The sequence below is a fragment of the Glycine soja genome, chromosome 9 (genome assembly GCF_004193775.1).
Source record: "Glycine soja cultivar W05 chromosome 9, ASM419377v2, whole genome shotgun sequence".
Taxonomy (NCBI): domain Eukaryota; kingdom Viridiplantae; phylum Streptophyta; class Magnoliopsida; order Fabales; family Fabaceae; genus Glycine; species Glycine soja.
The window spans coordinates 16,503,613-16,515,979 of record NC_041010.1 but is presented as its reverse complement, the minus strand read 5'-3'; the positions used below and the strand labels follow the sequence as shown (position 1 = coordinate 16,515,979).

At 39.0% G+C, this 12,367-nt stretch overlaps 1 non-coding gene across 1 annotated transcript; it reads right to left on the bottom strand.

Annotated features, from left to right (window-relative positions):
• Window positions 1–439: 439 nt before the first annotated feature.
• LOC114369004 lies at window positions 440–546 on the bottom strand. Its single transcript, XR_003657467.1, has one exon. It is a non-coding gene; the product is annotated as a small nucleolar RNA R71 (small nucleolar RNA).
• Window positions 547–12,367: the final 11,821 nt, after the last annotated feature.

Below are 12,367 nucleotides of genomic sequence, written 5' to 3'. Positions count from 1 at the left end.
TGAACATCCTGATTTTGAGCATTACAATTTTGAGCATTCTGATTTTGAACATTCTGAGAACATGGCACAACCTCCACCCCGTGAAAGGACTCTAAGGAAAATGGCTGCACCTGATTTCACCTACGAAAGCTTGTGCATCCAATACCCGGATGAGGATGTCCCATATGTTCTTAAAACTGGACTGATCCATTTGCTTCCAAAGTTTCATGGCCTTGCAGGTGAAGACCCGCACAAACATCTGAAAGAATTTCATATTGTCTGCTCCACCATGAAACCCCCAGATGTCCAAGAGGATCACATAATTCTGAAGGCTTTTCCTCATTCTTTAGAGGGAGTGGCAAAGGACTAGCTGTATTACCTTGCTCCAAGGTCCATCACGAGCAGGGATGACCTTAAGAGAGTATTCTTAGAAATTTTTTTCCCTGCTTCCAGGACCACGACCATCAGGAAGGATATCTCAGGTATTAGATAACTCAGAGGAGAGAGCCTATATGAATATTGGGAGAGATTTAAAAAACTATGTGCCAGTTGCCCTCACCATCAGATTTCGGAGCAGCTTCTTCTCCAATATTTTTATGAAGGACTCAGTAATATGGATCGAAGTATGATAGATGTTGCCAGTGCTGGAGCCCTTGGAGACATGACTCCTATTGAAGCCAGAAACTTGATTGAGAAGATGGCTTCCAACTCCCAGCAGTTTAGCGCCAGAAATGATGCCATAGTCATTAAAGGAGTGCATGAGGTAGCTATAAACTCATCTGCATCATCTGAAACTAAGAAGCTTGAAGGCAAACTAGATGCATTGGTTAACTTGGTAACCCAACTGGCCTTGAATCAGAAATCTGTACCAGTCGCAAGAGTCTGTGGTTTATGCTCCTCTGCTGACCACCATACAGACCTCTGCCCTTCCATGCAGCAACCTGGAATAATTGAGCAGCCTGAAGCTTATGTTGCAAACATTTACAATAGACCTCCTCAACCTCAGCAGCAAAATCAACCACAGTAGAACAATTATGACCTCTCCAGCAACAGATACAACCCTGGATGCAGGAATCACCCTAATCTCAGATGGTCTAGCCCTCAACAACAACAACAGCAGCCTGCTCCTTCCTTCCAAAATGCTGCTGGCCCAAGCAGACCATACATTCCTCCACCAATCCAACAACAACAACAGCCCCAGAAACAACAACAGTTGATGCTCCTCCGCAACCTTCCCTCGAAGAACTTGTGAGGCAAACGACTATGCAGAACATGCAATTTCAACAAGAGACCAGAGCCTCCATTCAGAGCTTAACTAATCAGATGGGACAATTGGCTAAACAATTAAATCAACAACAGTCCCAAAATTTTGACAAGCTACCTTCTCAAGCTGTCCAAAATCCCAAAAATGTCAGTGCCATTTCATTGAGGTCGGGAAAGCAGTGTCAAGGACCTCAACCCGTAGCACCTTTCTCATCTGCAAATGAACCTGCCAAACTTCACTCTACTCCAGAAAAAGGTGATGACAAAAATTTACCTAACAATTTCTGTGCAGGTGAATCTTCCACTGGTGATTCTAATTTGCAGAAGTAGCACATCCCTCCTCTTCCATTCCCTCCAAGAGCAGTTTCCAACAAAAAAATGGAAGAGGCAGAGAAAGAGATCTTGGAAACATTTAGAAAAGTAGAGGTAAACATACCTCTACTGGATGCAATAAAGCAAATTCCAAGATATGCTAAATTCTTGAAGGAGCTGTGCACTAATAAGCGGAAGCTTAAAGGAAGTGAACGAATTAGCATGGGCAGAAATGTCTCCGCATTGATTGGTAAATCTGTCCCCCAAATTCCAGAAAAATGTAAAGATCCAGGTACATTCAGCATACCTTGTATTATAGGGAATAGTAAGTTTGACAATGCCATGCTAGATTTAGGAGCTTCTGTTAGTGTTATGCCTCTGTCTATTTTTAATTCTCTATCTCTAGGTCCCTTGCAGTCAACTGATGTGGTAATTCATTTAGCTAATAGAAGTGTTGCCTATCCTGTTGGTTTCATAGAAGATGTCTTAGTTAGAGTTGGTGAACTGATTTTCCCTGTTGATTTTTATATTTTGAATATGGAGGATGGATTTTCTCAAGGATCAGTTCCCATCATTCTAGGCAGACCCTTTATGAAAACTGCTAGAACTAAGATAGATGTATATGCAGGCACATTATCCATGGAGTTTGGTGATATAACTGTTCATTTTAATATTCTGGATGCTATGAAATACCCATCTGAAGATATTTCTGTATTTCATGCTGAAATAATTGACCATGTTGTTGATGAATACATGACTGATCTTTATTCTAATCTGCATGCCTCTCACTCTTCATGCATTGAGTCTGAAATTGTACTTGATCATATGTCTGAATTTGACGCTGAGAGTGAATCTCAAATTGATATTGATTGCATGTCTGGTGGTGGTGTTTTACCTCTCGAGATTGATTTTATAGAGTCAGATAGGACTAATCATGTTTCAGGAAGTACACATACCTCTGACTTTCTTTATGAGGTACAGGTTGAAAAACCATCTCCTTCTACCACTATCTAGCCGGCCTCACCAGAATTGAAGCCTCTGCCATCAAATTTAAAATACGCTTACTTGGATGATAGCAAAAGTTTTCCAGTGATTATATCTGCCTCCCTTGCTGATGAGCAAGAGGAGAAGTTGTTGTCTATTCTCAAGAAGCATAAGAAGGCTATAGGCTGGACCCTGGCGGGCATTCCTGGTATTAGCCCATCCACATGTATGCATCGAATAAATTTAGAGGATGGAGCTAAACCAGTAAGACAACCACAGAGAAGACTCAACCCGGTGATTCTTGATGTAGTGAAGAAGGAGATAACCAAGCTTTTGCAAGTTGGAATATCTCCGACAGCCAATGGGTTAGTCCCATCCAGGTAGTCCCCAAGAAGACCGGCCTCACAGTGATAAAAAATGAGAAGGAGGAGTTGATTCCTACTCGGGTGCAGAATAGTTGGAGAGTCTGCATTGACTATAGGAGGCTGAACCAGGTTACCAAAAAGGACCATTTTCCCCTGCCATTCATTGACCAGATGCTTGAACGCCTGGCAGGTAAATCTCACTATTGTTTCCTTGATGGTTTTTCTGGTTATATGAAAATTACTATTGCTCTTGAGGATCAGGAAAAGACCACATTCACCTGCTCCTTCGGCACTTTTGCCTATAGGAGGATGCCTTTCGGCCTGTGCAATGATTAGTATTTTCAGTGATTTCTTAGAAAATTGCATTGAGGTGTTTATGGATGATTTCACTGTATATGGATCCTCTTTTGATGGTTGTTTGGAATGTTTGGAAAAAGTTTTGAATAGATGCATCGAAACTAATCTTGTTCTAAATTTTGAAAAATGTCATTTTATGGTTAATCAAGGTATAGTTTTAGGCCACATTATTTCCAATAAGGGTATTGAAGTAGATCCTGCAAAAATTTTTGTTATTTCACAATTGCCTTACCCCTCTTGTGTGCGAGAGGTGCGATCTTTTCTTGGGCATGTAGGATTCTACAGGCGCTTTATAAGAGATTTTAGCAAAGTAGCCCTTCCACTGTCCAACTTGTTGCAAAAGGAGGTGGAGTTTAACTTTAATGACAGATGCAAAGAGGCTTTTGATTGCCTCAAAAGAGCGCTGACTACCACCCCCATCATCCAGGCACTCGACTGGACAACCCCTTTTTAGCTTATGTGTGATGCATCAAATTATGCATTGGGGGCTGTCCTTGCTCAGAAAATTGATAAATTTCCCAGGGTGATATATTATGCTTGTAGGACTTTAGATGCTGGCCAAGCGAATTATACTACTACTGAGAAAGAGCTTCTAGCCATAGTTTTTGCTCTTGAAAAATTTCGATCTTATTTGCTTGGTACCCGCATTATTGTTTATACTGACCATGCAGCTCTAAAGTACTTGTTAAAGAAGGCTGATTCTAAGCCTAGGTTGATCCGATGGATGCTCTGGCTCCAAGAGTTTGACTTGGAGATCCGTGATAGGAGCGGAGCACAAAATTTAGTTGCTGATCATTTGAGTCGGATCGAACGTGTATCTGATGCGGATTCACCCATTCGGGATGATTTCCTAGATGATCATTTGTATATACTGTATAGTATTTCTGACTCTCTTTCTACTCCCTGGTTTGCTAACATTGTCAATTATTTAGTTGCTTCTATTTTTCCTCCCTCAGCATCTAAGGCCCAAAAAGATAAAATTAAAAGTGATGCTAAGAATTTCATTTGGGATGACCCCTACTTGTGGAAATTGTGCAGTGATCAGGTAATTAGACGGTGCATTCCAGATCATGAGACTGACTCAGTCCTGCAGTTCTGTCATTCTTCCGCACCGGGAGGTCATCTGGGTGTTCAAAGGACAGCTCGCAAAGTGCTTGATTGTGGCTTTTATTGGCCTACCATCTTTAAAGATGCGTGGAAGATTTGCAGCACTTGTGAGCAGTGTTAGAGAGCAGGAAATACACTTACATGGCGACAACAAATGCCTCAGCAACCTATGCTATTCTGTGAGATGTTTGATGTCTGGGGTATCGATTTCCTGGGCCCTTTTCCTGTCTCTTTTGGTTATGTTTACATTCTCTTTGCAGTTGGCTATGTTTCAAAATGGGTGGAAGCCAAGCCCACTAGAACTAATGATGCTAAAGTTGTTGCAGATTTCGTCAGATCTAATCTGTTTTGTAGGTTTGGAGTACCTAAAGCAATTGTTAGTGATCAAGGAACCCATTTTTGCATCAGAACAATGCATGCCTTGCTTAAAAAGTATGGGGTGGTACACAGGGTATCCACACCATACCACCCCCAAACCAATGGACAGGCAGAAATTTCTAACAGGGAGATCAAGAGAATTTTAGAGAAGATTGTGCAGCCAAGCAGGAAAGATTGGAGTACCAGGCTTGATGATGCTCTTTGGGCACATTGGACTGCCTACAAAGCACCCATAGGAATGTCTCCTTTTCGGGTTGTCTTTGGAAAGGCATGTCATCTTCCAGTGGAAATTGAGGACAAAGCATACTGGGCAGTGAAGACTTGCAACTTCTCTATGGATCAAGCTGGTGAGGAAAGAAAGTTGCAACTGAGTGAGTTAGATGAAATCCACCTAGAAGCCTACTAGAATGCCAAGTTCTACAAAGAAAAGACAGAGAAGTTCCATGATAGCATGATAGTTAAGAAGGATTTCATGGTTGGGCAAAAAGTATTATTGTATAATTCTAGGCTTGGACTCATGAGGGGTAAGTTGAGTTCTAAGTGGATTGGTCCTTTTGTTGTTACTAATGTTTTTCCTTATGGTACAGTTGAGATCAAAAGCGACTCCACAAACAAGAGCTTCAAGGTCAACGGACATCGACTTAAGTCATTCCTCACAAACCCTTCTTTAGTGGACATAGTGGTGGAAGAGACTTCCTTACTCCACCCTACTCTTCCTCCACCATAACTTAGGGAGTTCTTCTTTTCCTATCTCCTTCTTTGCTTTTATTACACTTGCCCGATTCTATTTGATGGTTTAATTGTTTTTAATCTTTTAATTGTGCTACATTGAGGACAATGTGTTGTTTAAGTATGGGGGGGGGGGAGTGTTCTTTGGTTTTACTAGTTTTGTTTTTTGTTAATTTGTTAATTGTGTTAATTTGTTAATGTTGTTAGTTTCGTCGGATTTCTAGTTTAATATTTTGGGTCAATTCTGTGTGCATGTACGACTTTGCATGTTTTTCTTTGAATTATAGGATATGTTCAAGAAATGGGTAATTGTTTTGAAAATAAAAGTTCTTGACATTTTGTGACTTGAAATCCTTGATTCTCCTCTACATGTCATGATAGTTTTGAAAGCTCAATTTGAAAGTGATGAGTTTACCTTTGTGAGAATTTGAGCCATCCATCATCATAATCATTTGGTGTGTTTTGCCCCATTGATTGCTTGCACAATAGCCGTGGCTTGATTCTTGTTGATGCTTCCTAATTCACATGCATATTTGGAAATGATTGAGGCAATTTTGTTCTTATAAGCTTCTAGCCAAATGGATTTACCTTGAATTAATTCCTTTGATAGCCCTTTTGAGCCTTGTTTCCCTTTCCTTGTTTTGAAGCTCACTACAAGCCTTAAGTGAAAAACCGTGATATCACCATATCCTTAAGGAATTTTGGAGCTTTGGAATTGTTTTGGGAATAAGTGTGGGGGGTTTTTGTTTCATTGGATAACATGTTTTGTTGGCTATGCTTCATGATGTATTTTGGGCCATACTTGATGTACATTGTATATTGGTTAAATGTTGGACATGCTGAATGAGATGTTGTTTCTCAAAGGCTACAGAGCAAAAAAAAATCGAAAAAGAAAAAGAAAAGCAATAAAGTTGAGTGAATAAGATCTTAAATGGCAAAACAATGATGAGACTCTTGATTCTACTCTTTATGTTTAAATTTTATCTTTGGTTCTTTTTTATTTTTTTTCATTTTTTCTTAATATGCACTTATTCCCCATTGCTCCTCTATTCCTTTGGGATTTAGCCACTTATTCCATATTTTTCCATACCTTGTCCTTGGCCCCATTACAACCTTAAAAGACCTTTTGATCCTCATGTGCTTGTGTTTATGGGTTGATTGTCAATTTTAGAATCTTGCCAAGTTTATGTGGTGTTTGTTTTCATGGGTGCTTTCAGGGTAAATAGTAGCCTAGACACTTGAGAGATAGAGTGTATATCTTGTGAGGCTTTATCACATTTCATTCTTGAGCTGATTAACTATTTTGCCATGATAGGGTTGCTTGGATGATTTTCATGAATGTCTTGACTTTTCGGATCTCCTTATGTTAGATGTTACCCATTACTTCATTCCTTGATGTTCATTGAGAAATATGTGAATGTTTTTGTTTGTCTCTCTTTGATATCCTTGGATTTTGTTCTTTGTTTCATTTTTCCCAGGAGTGCAAAAGGCTAAGTATGGGGGGTTTTGATGTGCCATCATTTTCTTCTATTTCTTAAACCCTTTTTGCACCATTTTAATTACTGATTAGTCTTAATTGTCAAATTAATTAGGCAGTTCTATTATTTGGGCTCATTTAGCTAATTTGATGTTTTTAATCTAATTTCAAGAATTAATGAAATATTGGGCTTAATTTGGATTTTGGTTGTGGACTTGAAGAGGGCAAATAAAGTAGCGCTTACCTTAGTTAATTTCTAATTAGGAGATTGCAATTTTATTTTATGTGGTTCAGTGTTTATTTCGTTTTGGGCCAGAATATTGTAATAGGGCCCAATGACTTTGAGTGACTCTTTTTAAATAGCAGCCTTGGGATTTGTGGAAGGCTATTCTGTTAGACTATTATTCAGAGCATAGGGTTTATGGTTTTTACATTTTTTTTGTTCTAATGCTACTGTTCACGTAATGTAATTTTCCATTTTCTGCTTTTAATTACAATTTCGTTCTTGTTTCTTCTGTTGGACAAGTGGCCTCAGATATCTTAAGAAGGGGGGGGGGGGTTGAATTAAGATATTACAACTTATTTCCCCAAATTAAAAATTCTATTTAACTTTCTATTCAAGTTATAAATTCCCTTAATAATGAATTTCTTAAATATTGATTCAAATAGAACAATTTGAATATGAATATAAAAAAATAATAAATAAAGGAGTTTAAGGGAAGAGAAAATGCAAACTCAGATTTATACTGGTTCGGCCACACCCTTGTGCCTACGTCCTGTCCCCAAGCAACCCGCTTGAGAGTTCCACTATCTTGTAAATTCCTTTTACAAGTTCTAAACACACAAGGACAATCCTTCCTTTGTGTTTAGAATTCTTCCACAACAAGAGACCCTCAGTCTCTTAATCCCTTTTTAGAATAAAGAAGAAGAAAAGAAGAAATCTCTCTTGAAAGAGATAGATTGAACAATTTGAGCACTCAAATAATTCCTTATTGAATCACAAGAGTTTTGGCCAAGGAATTTGTAAGAGGATAAAACGATTTTGCTTTTTAAAAGGATAAGACCTTTTTGTTCTTCAAAACTCTTAGCAAATTCGTGTCTCAAGTCACATATATATAGGCCTTTGATAGCCATTCAAGAAACACATAAAAAGATGTGACTGTTGAGAATGTTTTCTGAAAAACTCCTCTAGTAATCGATTACAGTATGTGTGTAATCGATTACAAGCTTTAAAATTTGAATTAAAATGTTCAGAAACTACTGGTAATCGATTACCATATATGTGTAATTGATTACACAATGCAAATTTTGAATTCAAATTTTAATAGCTATTGTAAATCAGTTTTGGCCACTGATAATCGATTACATTCTCTGGTAATCGATTACCAGAGAGTAAATTTCTTGTAAAAGACTTTTTAACTTAAATTTCTTGGCCAAACCTTTTGCTACTTCAATTGGAATTCCCTTCCTATTTAATATACCCTTTTCTAAGACTCTAAAGACTGTCTTGATCATCCATCTTGAATATCTTTAATTTCTTTGTTTTGAACAAATCTTTGAGACGCATGTGATCCTTTGGCATCATCAAAACATCAGATTGATCCTTTGTCTACATCTTCTTCTGCCTTCATTTACGTTTATGCTTTGTTTGTGTTTCTGCTTTTAGTTTCATTTACGTTTTCTGTTTGAATCTATGGAAGGCTAAATATTCTGCTGTTGTTTCCTTTTGAGGACGAAGCTCAACTCTCTTTGAGGTTTCGTTTATAGTGTTGCTTCCTGGCAGTCTTCCATTCACCAGTTAACCCAAATTCGTTAACATTAATCTGTGCACGCTTCGTGTTCGATTAATTGCCTCTGAGCCTAACTTGCGTTCATGCTTAATGGATGAAGGGCTAACTGGTGTATGTGTTGCCTAATGACGTATTGACAACCCTAAGTTGATTTTCGCTTAGTAAATTGAAATAGGGTTGGATTAAGTGGTTAACTGTTAGGGACGAATTCTCCATAACCCGGGACAAGAGAATGGCTTCTGAATCAGAGGAAACAACCCGTTTTCAATATTATTAGTTTCGTATTCCAGTTTACTTGTTCTGTTCTCTAAATCACAAAACAAACAACCCCCCCCAATCGTTACTGTTACTGCAAGTATATTATGAACATTTGGTTTATCATTGCTCGTTGGGAAACGACCTAGGATCACTTCCTAGTTACTGCATTTTCATGTTTATTTGATTCGGGTACGACCACTTAGTGCACATTTATGAATTTTTGCTTAGCACGTGCCTTTCTCGCTTAGCAGATGGAATGAAGCGATGCGCTTAGTGAGATGAAGCGGTGCGCTTAGCGAACCTGTACAACTCATCTTCTTCCAGAGTCTTCCTCGCACTTAGCCCATGAGTGTTGTGCTTAGCCGACGCTCGCTAAGCCAACAGATTGGTTTAGCGAGAAGGTGAAAAACAAAACTTTTCAAAGCTTGTCAAAATAACCTGAAATTGAGAGAAAATGATTATTAAACACACAAAATGGAAGTACTAAGTATTTATTACCTATACTTAATAGAAAATACTTATAACACTACAAACGGGTGTTCACTTTCGACAAGTGCACCGGATCGCACAAGTAGTATAAAATGGTAAGAACCGAGTATCAAACTCTCGAGGAACTTGTGTTATTTGGTAAGCTATTTCAGCAAATAGGTGTCTGGTGTGTAAAGATAAGTGTGAATATGAACAGGTGTATAAACTATCTATGCAAAAAGAAAGAAAATCATGCGAGAGAAATGATGTGTAAAAACAAGTAGAAAACACGTTGGCCTTCCTAATAAGTGCCTGATGCTAAAACGATATTCTCTATCTAACAATGCTCATGTGTTCCTATGGTGTCTCTTGAGATGCTAAATCTCGATTCCTTATGATAGTTTAGCCTAATCCTGATCAAGCGTCATCCGCAGATTCCTCTTGTTGGTCTAAACTCAACCAGGACCGCATTAAGACACACATACACAACTAAATTATCGCACCCCGATTCCTCGTGATAGTACAACAACTTAGCCCTGTACTATCAAGGACTTTAGAATCAGACCAGTTTGCATGTTGAATGACCCTAACAAAGCATGCATCTACGTGATCAAGGTAAAAGCATACTGGAGTGAAAAGCAAATAGCACAAAGAACACACAAAACATCATTAAATAGATAGAAATATATTTACATCAGGTACCTACAGGGAAGATTCAACAGAGGATTTAGCTTTCCATAACCAGAAAGCCTTCCTTACAACAAAGAGAAAAACAAGATGAAAGATTGCAAAAATAAAAGTGGTGAGGATGTCTCCTTCACCTCTAGGAAGTCACAATCACTCATAAACTCATCTCAAGCTCTCAAAGCAGCTCCTGGTTCAAGCTCTAGTCTGTGCAAATCTTCACACAACAAAATCTCTCAAAACTCTCTGGAACTTGGACCTTTCTCTCTCTAGAATCACTAGACATGCAAAGCTTCAGCTCTCAGCCCAAACTCCTTTCACAAAATCTGATTTCAGGCTTAAATAGGTGGCCTTGTTCGTGCTCGTGCACTTAGCGCAATTATGGACTGCTTAGTGCACTTTAATTAATTTTGGCTTAGCACGTGCCTTTCTCGCTTAGCGGATGGAATGAAGCGGTGCGCTTAGTGAGATGAAGTGTTGCGCTTAGCGAACCTGTGTTAGTGCTTAGCTTTACTGAGTTTTAAAAGATTGGCTAAAATTTTGTTAAAACATAAGCACTTAGACAATGAAGGAAAGCTGGAGTTGCTGCACATAATGTCCAACGTTATGTCAAGGAATCAGATTGGGCTGCACAATGCACAAGGCAAGATAAAATGTCAAATGAAGAATTGAAGCTGCAGGATCCACGATGTCGGATACGATGTCCAGGACATCCTGCCCGAAAATAATGGACACATAAATCTGTTATATCTTTAACAGATTAATGTGCAGTTAGCAACAGATTTAGGCGATCTATCTTTAGGAACGAATTAAAAGATAATTAAAGTTCGAATTACAAACTTGAATAGTTCGTTCAGGGATTAAAGATTAAAGATAAAAACTAAAAGATCAAACTCTATCTTTTAGATCTTTAAGTGCAGATTTTCAGGAGAATGATAGATCTTATCCAGCGCAAGTTGTTGCAGCCCAGATACGCACACTGCTATATAAACATGAAGGCTGCACGAGTTTTGTACCAAGTCTGAGATTGAAGAGTTATTTTGTGAGTTTTGGGACTTGAGTGTTTTGTGAGCCACCTTGATGTTACCCTAACATCAAGTGTTGGACCTGAGTGTGTAGAGTTGATCTCTATTGTTCAGAGAGCAATCTCTGGTGTGTCTTTGATTTATTTGTAAACACGGGAGAGTGATTGAGAGGGAGTGAGAGGGGTTCTCATATCTAAGAGTGGCTCTTAGGTAGAGGTTGCATGGGTAGTGGTTAGGTGAGAAGGTTGTAAACAGTGGCTGTTAGATCTTCGAACTAACACTATTTTAGTGGATGTCCTCCCTGGCTTGGTAGCCCCCAGATGTAGGTGACGTTGCACCGAACTGGGTTAACAATTCTCTTGTGTTATTTACTTGTTTAATCTGTTCATACTGTCAAATATAATCTACATGTTCTGAAGCGTGATGTCGTGACATCCGGTACGACATCTGTCATTGGTATCAGAATTTCAATTGGTATCAGAGCCAGGTTCTCTAAATCACTGAGTGAGATCTAGGGAGATAAATTCTGATGAACATGGAGAAAGAAGGAGGACCAGTGAACAGACCACCAATTCTGGATGGAACCAACTATGAATACTGGAAAGCAAGGATGGTGGCCTTCCTCAAATCACTGGATAGCAGAACCTGGAAAGCTGTCATCAAAGGCTGGGAACATCCCAAGATGTTGGACACAGAAGGAAAGCCCACTAATGAATTGAAGCCAGAAGAAGACTGGACAAAAGAAGAAGACGAATTGGCACTTGGAAACTCCAAAGCCTTGAATGCCCTATTCAATGGAGTTGACAAGAATATCTTCAGACTGATCAACACATGCACAGTGGCCAAGGATGCATGGGAGATCCTGAAAACCACTCATGAAGGAACCTCCAAAGTGAAGATGTCCAGATTGCAACTATTGGCTACAAAATTCGAAAATCTGAAGATGAAGGAGGAAGAGTGTATTCATGACTTCCACATGAACATTCTTGAGATTGCCAATGCTTGCACTGCCTTGGGAGAAAGGATGACAGATGAAAAGCTGGTGAGAAAGATCCTCAGATCTTTGCCTAAGAGATTTGACATGAAAGTCACTGCAATAGAGGAGGCCCAAGACATTTGCAACATGAGAGTAGATGAACTCATTGGTTCCCTTCAAACCTTTGAGCTAGGTCTCTCGGATAGGACTGAAAA